Source organism: Sceloporus undulatus, chromosome 3 (assembly GCF_019175285.1).
Source record: "Sceloporus undulatus isolate JIND9_A2432 ecotype Alabama chromosome 3, SceUnd_v1.1, whole genome shotgun sequence".
Taxonomy (NCBI): domain Eukaryota; kingdom Metazoa; phylum Chordata; class Lepidosauria; order Squamata; family Phrynosomatidae; genus Sceloporus; species Sceloporus undulatus.
The window spans coordinates 264,204,661-264,213,739 of NC_056524.1; the positions used below are offsets into that span (position 1 = coordinate 264,204,661).

A 9,079-nucleotide genomic window follows, 5' to 3' on the forward strand; every position below is an offset into this window, starting at 1 on the left:
GTGCCCCTCAAGGCTCTCCATGGTGCAGTTCTTAAGTTTATTACATCTTTAATAATTTTGTCCTTTATTTCCAAAGTTAATTATACAGAATTACTACTAATATAAGGAAGATGTCTTTGCTTCTTTACACAAATGATCCCTATTAGTTACTGACAGGAAAATTGATTAGTGTATAAGCTTGTAGAAATGGCTAGGGTTACATTTAGCATATTATATAGCTTAGTGATCTAGCTTAAGCGCTTTACAAACTAATAGAATTGACACAGAATTTGATCCTAGCAAGGAAAGCATTGGGTTGGTGTTGTTGGGAACCTCCTAAAGCTGTTATCACCATACCACCCTGAACATACCCAATCTGGTCTGATTTAAGAAAGTCTAAGCAGTTTGGGTTGGTCAGTCCTTGTTGGGAACCATTAGCGATCTTCAGTTAGGGTTGGAAAGAATCCTGCTTGCAATTCATGAAAAGCATGGCTTCCAGTGAGTTTTGACAATGCTGGGCTGGAAGGATAAGGGTCTGACTCAATGTAAGGCATCTACCTATGTTCCATGACCCAGCAGGAAGCCATTCCCTAGTGTCTCCTCAACTATTGCTGCTGGTTCACTATCATGCCTAGCAAACCGAGCAAGCAATGACAAGAAGTATGGCGAATGTGGAATGTGGAAATGTGCACAAGGGTCAGTGCTAGACTTTGTAGGCCCAGGGTGACCAGATGTCCTCACTGCAAAGGGACAAGGCACCACAGAATGGAGATATTCAAGAAAAGAATACAGGGCATGTAGAATAAAAGCTAAAATCACTAATATAAATATAAATTCATGCATCTTGGTCATGCTCAAAATGGAGGACACTTTGAAATCCCTCCTGGACATAAGGCTGGAATGTAGGGTGTGTATTGGAAAAGGAGGGCGTCTGTGGTGGATCCCAAGATAGTGGTGATGGCTGGAGCAGAGGCAACAAAGCCCTCTCCTCATGCAGTGGTTCCTTTCCCTCTTTCCCCCTTATTTTGAGGCAGCAAAAAAGTGGGTTGGGTTTGCTAGCAATGCTGCTGGTGTCCACCATTTTAATGATGGAGGCAAAAACAGCAGAGCTTGTTGGCTGCTAGGTTGGTTTAATTTTTTTTTCCACTGCTGCTCTTTCCTCAAAGCAGTGCAAGAGAGATGGGATGGGGATAGTGGGATCCATAAAATGGAGGCCTTAGTCAATGCCCAATAGTGCCAAACCATGGCACCAGTCCAAATTTCAACGTGCTTTGCCTGTCCTTCTAGGAAAGGATCAGAGGGGACAGCTAGAGAAGCTTGTGGAAATCCAGCTGCAACAGGCACAAGGAAGCAAAGAAGGTTGGCACACCTAAGAGTGTGGCTCTTGTTTGCCAGGCATCTCCAAATCCAGAACCAACAGGTTGCTTTTCCTGCTATGTTCTAGGCTTGCAATACAGTATGGTACATTCTCAAGACTTAAACAACAGCAACCCCCCCCCCTAAAAAAAACCCAAATGGGTAGAAACAAATCTGCTATGTTCCCTTATCAAATATGTCTGCTGTGGCACAGTTCCATTTTTGGCCGCAACTATGAGATCATGTACATTCAGTAATCTCAACCAGGTAAGGAAAGGAGGGGATAATCCATCTCACATTCATGACAGGGGACACTCCTCCTGCTCACATATATCCCAGAATCACTGAAGCAGCACCGGCAGCTGAAAGAAGGGAACACTTGAATTGGCTTTAATATTTCAACTGGTTGCGTCTTTAAATTGACCAGATGATGCCTCTGGACAGGTGGCATTTAAATCACCTCCTCTGCTCCTAAACCGTTTTCCACCCTAGAAAAGATCTGCAATCACTACCAAGCTCAGTGCAACAATTAGGCATTTTGGCAAATTGAGTATAACACCAGCAAGAAGGAATCTCAAGGAGAGAGAAAAAACAACAACAGCACACCATAAACTCATGAGCCACATCCACATCTTTTAAAAGCATCAAGTGAACCAATTAATAAAATACAAATGATAATCATTGCCAGTCTTAGAAGGGCTGGCAGAAAGCTCTGCCCATATTAAATGTCCAGGAGACGCACCCGTCTTCCTTTCCAATGCACAGGTGTGCCAGGATTATGTTCCCCTCCCAGGTGTGACACTGACACAAAAAAGCATCCCCACCTTGTGGGAAACATTGAGAGCATCCTTGCTGGGAGGGGATCTCCACCACACAGGGATCCTAAGGATCAAGGGAGGATGGCAAAAAGAGATGGCTTTCCTTACCCACATGAGTGATGACCGTAGCCAGTCGCTGGGTGAGCTCCTGATGCGACATCTCTTCTTCTTTCAGCCAAAAAAGCATTTCACACCCAAAGGAGGCTTCAGCATCCAAACTCACCCACACGCCACCTCCGAGTGGAGTGCCAGGCAGCTCAGCCAGAGACACACAATGCCTGTGCCACTCCCACCAAGGCCGGATCCTGCCAACCTGCCAGCCTTAGGATGCTGGACGCCTTTTAGTATTATTATTATTTTCCACTGGCTGCCTTTTGGATCCTCTGGAGTCAGGAGCTGCTGCAAGCCTTCCTTGCCCCTCGGCCTCTTTGCAAGGGAGCCTTTCTGAAACTGCACAACCCTACCCCCCCAAAAAATCCTGACACAATTTCGGATGTCACTCATCCTCCTGCCATGGCTCTCTCATTTCAACCTCTCTCTCTTTTTGCAATGAGGCAGAACTGCAGCCAGACACCGCCTCTTTTCCACGGAGATGCTAAGGTCCTAATGCTGCGAGGCAGGAAAACCCCCCACAAAGCCCAGATCTGTGACACCACTTAATCTTTTTCTTCTCCTTCTTCTTTCCAACAGGCAGCACACTTGCACAAGGACATCTGACTATTTTTAGCCTGTGGGGGTCCCTCAATACAACACCCGGCTTGCTTAGGCAGGACTATGTTCAGCCTCTCCTTCTTCCCCTTCCTTCCCATGCAGCAGCAGCAGCTCCACCTTTGCTATTAAGAGATGTCGGCGGGTTAGGCTCACACAAGGCTAATGGAGAACAGAGAAACCACAGGGATGTTCACTCAGGCATCTGCAAGCATCATGCACTTGCACAAAGGAAAGGCCAAGGGAATAGGTTACAACCCTCATCCCCTACATATGCCAGGATCCATTTAAACCAACCATTCTTCCTGATGCACACACACATACACACAGACATATACAACTGCAGAGAATAAAAGGGCTTGGATATAGCTTGGGGGAAAAAAAAAACAATTGCTAGAGGGGAAGCGCTTTCATAGTGGACAATAGCAACAACTATATATTGTTGGACAGGGGGTTGGATTAGATGGCCCTTATGGTCCCTTCCAACTCTAAGATTCTATGATTTTATATACATGTGTATATACACACGCTCATCTCAGCTTGGTCATGGAAACCCACTGGGTGATCTTGGGCAAGTTGCATGCTCTCAGCCTCAGAGGAGGGTAAAGGCAAACCCACTCTCAATAAATCTTGCCAAGAAAGCCTCATGATAGACTTGCCTTAGAGTCACCATAAGTAGAAAATGACTTGAAGGTGCACAACAACAACACTCACACATGGTTATGCTATCACACATATAGTGCTGGAGAGCATTCAAAACAGTTTATATATTTTTTCATTATTTTTGCAACAGCTTTGTAAGGCTTTGTGGTGTGCCTTCAAGTCATTTCTATTTTATGGCGATCCTAAGGCAAACCTATCATGAGGTTTTCTGGAGCTAAGAGTGTGTGACTTGCCCAAGTAGTTTTCCATGCTGAGCAGGGAATCAGACCCTGATCTCCAGAGTCCAACTAGTCCAATTCTCAAACTACTACACCAGGTAGATGTACATATTTATTTAGATCAGTTTTACTACACATACACAGCAATGCACAGAATAAACTGGCTGAGACACTACAGGGAAGTCGTTGCACAGAAGACAACAACAACAGATATAGTCTTAAAACTAACTGCATGTAGTGCTGAAGAACATTCAGATTCAAACATTACATGTATTACTATGATGGAATTGTTAGAACAGCCCTGCTTGGGAGTTTTATTTATTTAGATCATTTTTACTACACACACACACACACACACACACACACGTGTATGCACACATATGCACAGATTGCTGATAATCGGGATTGGGTGAGGCAAATAGTCTTTGCTTAAGGTTATCTAATGAGATCATAGCAACGGTCATGGGATCTGAACCAGAGAATTTCCAAAGCATAGTTCACCTGGTGTCTTAGCTGCCATGCTACAAGACGAAGCATCATGAAAGTGGAATCTAGAGGGTATTTGATCTGCATTAATGCCACATGTCTATCTCCATAAGAAATGCATGCTTATTTTCATAGAATCATAGAGTTTTGTTTTTATATTGTGTATCATAAACTCTGTTGTTACCTGCCTCGATCCCCAAATGGAAGAGGTGGGATATAAATAAATATTTTATTTTTTATTATTATTATATAGAGTTGGAAGAGACCGCAAGGGCCATCTAGTCCAACCCCATTCTGCCATGCAGGAACTCTCAATCAAAGCATCCCCGACAGATGGCCATCTAGCCTCTGTTTAAAAACCTCTAAGGAAGGAGACTCTACTACACTCCAAGGAAGTGTGTTCCACTGTCGAACAGCCCTTACTGTCAGGAAGTTCTTCCTAATGTTGAGGTGGAATCTCTTTTCCTGCAGCTTGCATCCATTGGCTCCAAGGGTCTAGCTCTGGAGCAACAGAAAACAGCTTGCTCCACTCCTCAATATGACATCCCTTCAATATTTAAACAGGGTTATCATATCACCTCTTAACCTTCTTTTCTCCAGGCTACATCCCCCAGATCCCTGAGTCGTTCCTCTATAGCATGGTTCCAGACCCTTCACCATTTTAGTCGCCCTCCTTTGGACACGCTCCAGTTTCTGCACATCCTTTTAAATTGTGGTGTCCAGAACTAGACACAATATTCCAGGTGGGCCTGACAAAGCAGAATACAGTGGCCTATTACTTCCCTTGATCTGGACACTACGTCTATTGATGCAGCCTAAAATCACATTGGCCTTTTTAGCTGCCGCATCACACTGTTGACTCATGTTCAATTTGTGGTCTACTTGGACTCCAGATCCCTTTCACACGTAGTTCATTCAGCCAGGTTCCCCCATCCTATATCTGTGCTTTTCATTTTTCTGCCTTAAGTGCAGTACCTTACATTTCTCCGTGTTGAAATTCCAGCTCTGTGGTTCCTTGCATATAGGATGTCTATCACAGTAACAACCATCATGAATCCTTGGGAAAATCAGAATAGAAACTATATTTAATGAACAACTGTTTGGATTAATTTATGCTTCCTCTTCCCAACAAGATGGATTTTATGAAGATTAGTGTAAGGTGTATTACTGCATTTCTGGGAACTCACTAGAAGCTGCTACAGTCAAGACCCTTTAGGTGATATCTCTAGGTGTTGAAAGGTTAAACAAGGTTTACTTTAAGATCGGCTGTCCCACTAACTTAGCAACAAGACAGTGTGGTGTAATGGTTTGAATACTAGGAGGCCAGGGTTTGAATCCCTGCTCAGCCATGGTAACTTACTGGGTGACCCTGGGCAAGCCATTGTCTCTCAGCTTCAGAGGAAAGTAAGGACAATTCCTCTCTGAAAAAGTTCTACTGAGAAAACCTCACGATTGATTCACGTTAGGTTCTCCATAAATCAGAAATTACTTGAAGGCACACAACAACTTACAAAAGAGAACCAGCATGCTGTAGTGGTTTGCGTTTTAGGGCTGAACCTATTCTGCAGAAATAATGCAGTTTGACACCGCTTTAACTGCCATGGATGAATGCTATATGGAATTCTGGAATGTGTAATTTAGTGAGAGATTTAATCTTCCCTCTCAGAGAGCAATGGTGCCACAACAACGGTACAAATCCCAAGTTTTCATAGCATTGAGCCATGTCAGTTAAAGTGGTGTGAAATTGCGTTATTTTTGCAATCTCTGAGACCTAACTAATTGACTCCAAAATGTTTATGTGCAGTGTTTTAAACTGTTTTAACCTTAACGACTTTAAAAAACATGTTATTTTAAAATTTTGCTTAAACCGATATCATTTGTACTGAACCTTAAGATCTAGTGGTATAAGATTTTTTTAAAAGTAAATGCATAAAAATGAAAATATTTATCTGGAATTTTTTGGTTTGCTCGTCATATATTACCTTGCAAAGGTGGTGATAATGGAAAAGGCTTACTAACAGGATGTTATACACATCCTTAGGAAAGTATTTAGCATAGGCCTGCTATAGTTTCAAAGGAAGAAAAATATGTGGTGTCTGGAAATGATGTTATGCTTAAGGGCACAGTACGCAGCTGATTTGCAAGCCTTGAGTATAATAAGTTATACACTTTGTAATCAGAAGAATCAACTCCTTTACTTTACCTTCTTGTAGTATATTTTCATGTATCTGCAAACAAAAGTGGGGAACAACATCCAGATTTGCACATTGTATTTTGCATTAAAAAAATGCAATGTATTTGTTCTGGCCTTTGGGTTGCATGATAAATTCAATGAATTGATGACCAAATTGCAATTTGAGAAGAAATCCTAGTACATTCATCTCAAGCTGCAATATATCAAAGTCAAGTTATCAGCCCTGCAAAACAGCATTATCTGATACACTTAAAAGGAATAGAGGATTACAGTTTATATCATAAATGACCTCCCTCCTCCTATCCCCAGCATAATATGCAACATTTTGTGAGACTAATTAATGTCTAATTTTTTAATGTGGTTCAGCAAACATAGCAGCCTAATGCATGAAATCCCCATCGGACACCAAATGGCCGACTTTCTTGTCATCATTTTAATGTTAATATGGTTCCCTTTGCATATCAAATGTTCCCAGGAGATCCACCCCGACTGGTTGCAATTTTTAGAAGAGGAGGAAGAGAGAGTGTGGATTAACTATTTAAAATGGGAAATTATAAAATAAGAGCAAAACCCATTGGATCAGATAAATTAAATAAGAGAGTAAATTGTAGATCAAAGATATCCAGGGTTGATACTGGATGTAAGAGTACAGCAGCTGCTTCTGGCTGGATCATGGTGGATCCCTTGGGTATCTCCAGATGTCTTTTGGAAGACCAGCCATAATAGATTGAAAGCTCTGATGTCAATTGAGAGCCCAGCTGGTACTCTAAGATAGAGGAATTAAGAAAGAGAGACTGAGCGCAGTGATGAATTGGACAGTTAGAATGGCAATTTATTTATTTATTGGATTTATATCCCACTTTTCTCCCAAAGTGGGATTCAAGATGGCAATCACATTCTATGCCAGAGAAGCAAACGTAAATTTGGTGAAGAGAAAAATAGGTCAATAAGATCGTTTAATCTTCTTTTACACATTCTAGAATTATTTGTTTTGACTTCCACTTTTCAGAACCCCCAGAGTTTGGAAGAAAGAAATAATGGCAATATTAATAATTAATTGTTTTGGGAAACAATAAGGATGTAATGAAGTGAAATGTCAAAAATAACATAGTAATGGGAAGGATGGTACTTTTTGTTTGATGTGTATGGAGTAACATTTCCTAGTCACTTTGAAAAGTTATTTATAAGGGAATTTAAAAAAAAGCAGGACACATTGATTATTTTCAAGTTTTATGCCATTTTCTTCTAAATCCTAGGGATTTTTTTTTTGAAAGTAGTAAAAAAGGAATGATCAACAGGTTGAGCAGGGTAATAGGTCACCTTTGCACTTTTGTTGCGTTGCACAACAACTTTTTCATTTGTTGTTGCACAACAAATTTGTTTTAAAAAAGTAATTATCTGCACTCTGATGAAAACCAGAAACAAGTGTATTAATTAAAAGATATGGTATATGGGGAGAAACTGGGTGGGTGGTTGTGATGACAAATAAGGAAATAAATTATTGTGGCTTTCCATTTTCTATCTGTCAGGATCTGACATAGATTTGGTGTAGCCTATGGGCCACATAGGATCCCCAAGACCTCTATCACCTCGGAGGGTGATAGAGTCTCCTTCCTTGGAGGTCTTTAAACAGAGGCTGGATGGCCATCTGTCAGAGATGCTTTGATTTGGATTTCCTGCATGGCAGGGGGTTGGACTGGATGGCCCTAGTGGTCTCTTCCAACTCTATGATTCTATGATTCTAAGACTAGATTTTTTTCATCTGCAAAAAGGCACCCGGCCCCTCTCCTGAGGTTGTGTAGTCGGAGCCATAGTCATAAAGTTAGAGTTGGAGGCAGTTTTGGACAGAACTGGTAGAAATGTCCTGACTCCAACCTCAACTTCAAAATAAAAAACATGTAACATTAAATGCCTCCTGTCTTGCTCCCTTATTTTCATAGGAATCTTAGTAAAGTTTTCTTGTTTGGAAACATTAAGCAAATAAATATATTTTACGTTCTATCACTCTTGCCAAAAAACAAGTGCCCCATTTTGTTACCATATATTTATCATATTAGTAGAATGTATTTTTTGTTTTAGACATTAACTATGAACCAGCAGTTCATGGCTCACAGCACCAATCTACACTTTGCTTACAGAATCCATTCCCAGCCCTATGATTTATGGTGGTAGAACTCAAAGACATAGCCATGTTAGTCTGGAAAAACGGTATGCAAAGGTATCCACTACACTCCGAGGAAGGAGTGTGTTCCACTGTCGAACAGCCCTTACTGTCAGGAAGTTCCTCCTAATGTTGAGGTGGAATCTCTTTTCCTGCAGCTTGCATCCATTGCTCCGGGTCCTAGTCTCTGGAGCAGCAGAAAACAAGCTTGCTCCCTCCTCAATATGACAAGCCTTCAAATATTTAAACAGGGCTATCATATCACCTCTTAATCTTCTTTTCTCCAGGCTAAATATACCCAGCTCCCTAAGTCGTTCCTCATAGGGCATGGTTTCCAGACCCTTCGCCATTTTAGTCACCCTCCTTTGGACATGCTCCAGTTTCTCAATGTCCTTTTTGAATTGTGGCGCCCAGAACTGGACACAATATTCCAGGTGAGGCCTGACCAGAGAAGAATATAATGGCACTATTACTTCCCTTGATTTAGACACTATAC

General features: G+C 41.5%; 1 long non-coding RNA gene across 1 annotated transcript in view; it reads right to left on the bottom strand.

Annotated features, from left to right (window-relative positions):
• LOC121925228 overlaps window positions 1-2,936 on the bottom strand; it is a 106,290-nt gene extending 103,354 nt beyond the window's left edge. Inside the window, exon 1 of the long non-coding RNA XR_006102825.1 lies at window positions 2,262-2,936. This is a non-coding gene — a long non-coding RNA (uncharacterized LOC121925228). The remainder of the gene's footprint in view (window positions 1-2,261) is intronic.
• Window positions 2,937-9,079: the final 6,143 nt, after the last annotated feature.